Below are 4,548 nucleotides of genomic sequence, written 5' to 3' on the forward strand. Positions count from 1 at the left end.
TTGCTTGTCAAAGATTTAGTGTGATCAATATTTCTGGGAAATTGACACCATAAGAAAAAAAAGTTCATGACATTGAATAGACTGGAAATATTCCCAGAAATAAGACCAGGTCATCAAGATTCAGTAATACAGCTTAGTTTAAACCATTTCACACAAAAGGCAAGTCAAACTCAATATTTGAGAACTTCAATTAAGTAGTTCGGAAACATTGTTTTATTGGCCACCATACAATCTGAAATGCAAAGAGAACCAAGAATAAAAAAACAAATTCAGATTGAGAAACCAGTCGGCTAAAGGGATCCATTCCTGTGTGGGAGAACAACGTTTAATTATAGCCGTTCAGAATAAATGTTATATTGCAATACGAAACCCTTCCCTTCAGGAATTCACATCTGTGATGGTAAATGGCCCAATGACTGCTTTTTGTACCATTCCATGTTTCTCTGCAAACATATATATTTTAGTACAAGTCACCAAAACAAGTGTAATACAGCAGAAGTTGTGTACATACCTGACGCAACACTCCTCTTGCCTCCTTGACTTGCATTTCCGATTCACAGCAGTCACAAAGATTGCTCTGGCCAATTGTCCAGCAACTCCCAACTGAGTTCATGAAGATTGGGAATGAAAAGATAATTAAAATGCATCTCAACTCTTCCAAATAAGATTCCTCAAAGTTTGAATAGTTATGAATGGGATCCAATCTGTATCTTCAGTAGACTGGGCTTTAAGCTGAATAAGTCATCTCATGTAAAACAAATTAACCTACAATTCAAATTCTGATATATTAAAGTAATATTTTTACCCATGCCCTTTGACAAAGTGGCAGCTTTCTTATTAGTGCTGTCAAGACCATTGGGATCCAAGCCAAAAGTTTGGCAGTGGATAAAGACCTGTTGAGTAGAGGGGGAAATATAGGCGTCATGGCATAAATTAATCTCAGTTTCCACAATAAAACCTTGAATCTGAAAAAAATGTAAATGCCAATTTACCACCTCTTCTCCCATAGCAAACGTAAAGGTCTGAAGTGATAGGCGGATCTCCGATGACTTTGCCTTGGTTCAAACTTTGATCGTGATGACACACTTTCCAAAAGACATCTGTTGGGTTAAAGAAAATGTATTAGCATTACTACCAAAATACGTTTTTTAAATCAATGCTCATTGCTATGAGAGTACCCTTTATTGGAGATATGGGTACATGGTGCTTTCAGGTACAGCTCTGGTGTGGTAGCTGCTACACATTCCTCAAGAAGCCAGCAGCAAGGGCTGATGGGTCTCCTGCACCACACTAGCCATGATGGGGATGATGGAGCCCAGAGGAAAGCGTGTAGATTCAGCACAGGGCCTGAGAAGTCGTCTAGGGGAGTAAACAGGAGAAGAGTCATTAAGTTACAAAAGTCAGGGAGAGCTGCCGTTCGTAGAGAGTTTCTCATGTTGTTTACCCACCATTCATAAGGCCAATGTTAAACTGCAGATCTCCTAGACTGTAGGTTTTAAACACCGGGTCATAGATCGCAGCATACCAGTTTTGGGCCTGCACAAAATAAAGCAGAATGGTAAAGAAAATGCGTGACACTATTGAACTTATTAGTGCAAGCTTGTTTACTCACATTTGCTTTAAGCTCATTTAGTGGGAATGCTGATACAGCATTCCAACTACTTGTTCTACGGACGAATTCTTTATTATTATTCCGCCGGGTTATTTTGCTGCTCTCTGCTCCCACATCGCAGGAACTCCGTTCAAACATCAAAACGTTCGTGAATCGATTGCATCCCATAATTCATCACATTTTTAACATGGAAGTCAATGGAGAAACTCTTCAGACTTGAACAATCTTCATGCCACTTCAACTGCTCCTTCATACTTTCACTCAGAAACCTCATTCCAACTTTAACATTTTGCACATCTTTCAGACATTATTCGTGTAACACAACTTTTAGAGATATTAAACATTGTTCAGACCTTGGTAAAGAGGCCTTCTTCAGATTTTAGAGTGTGTGATGTCACAGCTAGAGTGGAGGACAGATTTAATTTTGCCTTCATATTTTCTGCCATAATTCCCAAACCCTACATTCCTGAGACATAATTTTTCATGAGAAACGTAGGAAAACATCTCGTATCTTGAAAAATGAAAAAAAAAACAAAATGCCTCTCGAGGGCATGAAGTGACAAACTTTCAACATGTCTCCATTAAAGCCCATTGTAAATTCAGGCTCATCTTTCCTCACAGCAGCAGCCGCACACCTTTAGTTAATCTGCCAAAAATGCCACATTATTGACCCGAAAGTACACAAAAAGCACACTTCAGATGCTAAGGGTTCTTGAGATGCTTCACTGTTGAAATTTCACCGATATCTGTTACGGTTCTTCAACAAAACGTTCACATGTAAGAGGTTTATCCCTCATTCAGTACAATGGAAAGGCTCTCCTCTCACTGATTACTGCACATCACCATGGAAACCTTTGATCTCTGGGCTCAAGGACAGGTGTTTCATAACGTTGTTAGCTCAAACATAAACACCTGTGTGACGGAACATGATGATGTCATAACTCCAATTGACATGCTCAGAACGCCACCAAACATCACATGATGGTTAACACTGTGGCCCTGAACAGCTCTACATCAAATCTGATGTTGGGTAATGTGGTGTTACTATGGCAACGCATCCCTCACCATAAAACACGATGTCGCTGTAACTCCAATGGACACGGTCCAATCGTCCCCCAATCTTCAGTTGTATATCACCGGTCCATGGCTCAACAGCTCTATGTCAAATCTGAGATCTCACCATATGCCGTTTCCATGGAAACGCATCCCTCGCCATAAAACACGATGTTGTCGTAACTTATATGAAAATGGTCAAAACACCACCAGACTTCAGATGACAGTTAATGGTCCAGCCCTCAACATGTCTTTGTGCCATTAGTGAATTTTCCTCAAAAGCTGTTGCCATGGCAACGCATCCCTTTCAATAAAACACGATATTGCGATAACTATGAAAACTGTCAAAAATTCACATGTGTGCTAACAGTCCAGCCGTGAAGACATCTACGGGACAGTTTTGAGATTTCTTCAAATGCCGTTGCCATGGCAACAATGCTCGCCATGAAACATGGTTCTCATAACTTCAGTGAAAATGCTCCAAACTTCACAGGTTTGGTAACAATGAAGTCATCCACATATCTAAGCGTATTATGGGGTGTCATCAAATACTGTTGCCATGGCAACAGATCATTCGCCATCAAGTTAGTTCAATGGTTTGCAGTTCAAATATTCTGCTGCTTTTCCAAGCTTTTTTACTTTCTTTTCTTATCACATTCAAGCCCCCAGTGTTCATGTATCATTTCAATCAAAATTCTTCACTTTCTTCTTACACATTACATTTCAGCATAGCAATTCAGCATCAGCATAAAGTATTCCCATTAGCAATTTCTTCAGGAATTGCATTCTCTAGTTATGAACTGTTACTCCTATGCTAAAAGACAGTCCAAAATAAGTAGACAACTACTTCCTCCAAAATGCAAAAAACTAGAGTGTATGACGTTCAATTAAAACTATGGGAAAAACTCAATTGACAATGAATTGGAAAAACACAGTGTAACTTAGGGATTGTTCTCAGTAAATGGGTACATTTGTTGAGAATACTTCAATAGATAAAGCTAATTTGGGAATAGAACAGAAACAGGCTGTAGATTCCCTAAATCAGTCTCCCATTCATTGTCTATATAGCAGCTTCAGACTTTATACCTGATGACATCAAAGTTTGAGACGGACTTCCATGGTTGGTGGCTTAGAGAGGAAGAAGCTTATTATCAAATTGAACTTTCCCAGGCCATGAAAATGCCACATGGAAATGTTAGTTAAGGGTGGGTCACCCTTTAGCACCTTATGTTGTAGTTGGTATGAACACTAACCTCTCATATGCACAGACAACTGGGTGGGTGAAGGCCAAATTGTAAGAATCTGCAGAAGCAACGTAGGTCAGATCATTGCTGTACACCAGTGCATCCCCGGTGACCTGTTGGAGAGACAAAGATCCCCCTGAGAGAGCTGTAGGAAATATAGCAGACTCACAGCTTGCAGGTTTAACATATATATACACATACCAGTCTCCTAAAGTTACAGTCAGTGAGATCCACATAGAAGTAGGCCTCTCCTGCTGAGAAGCTGGTTGGGAAACAGCTACCCAGACGGAGAAGCGACGTGTCGGCCTGGGGTCGGCTTTCTGTCCACATCAGCGTCACAAAATCTGGCCCACAGTCCACTTTCATGTCTGCAACACAAATAAATTAAGTTTAGACTCAACTATTTTAGTCAAGGACAACAACATGACTTTAATTGTGTCCAGTCTTACCTGCATATACCGCCATGGCAGCTGCCAGGCTCAGAAGCAGTGCACCTTGACAAAATGAAACCATCATGACTGAATGCTTGCTACTGACACAGTGCATGTTCTTATACCTTGTTCCTGAGAGGCATTAATCAGATAACGTCTTTCAGTCTTTCACCTGGTGCCTGTCAACATCCCAGCTGCAGCAGCTAGC

At 40.4% G+C, this 4,548-nt stretch overlaps 1 pseudogene; it reads right to left on the reverse strand.

The window, feature by feature from the left end:
• Nucleotides 1-218: 218 nt before the first annotated feature.
• LOC117474860 lies at nt 219-4,463 on the reverse strand (annotated as a pseudogene).
• Nucleotides 4,464-4,548: the final 85 nt, after the last annotated feature.

This window comes from Trematomus bernacchii, unplaced genomic scaffold, assembly GCF_902827165.1.
Source record: "Trematomus bernacchii unplaced genomic scaffold, fTreBer1.1, whole genome shotgun sequence".
NCBI lineage: Eukaryota > Metazoa > Chordata > Actinopteri > Perciformes > Nototheniidae > Trematomus > Trematomus bernacchii.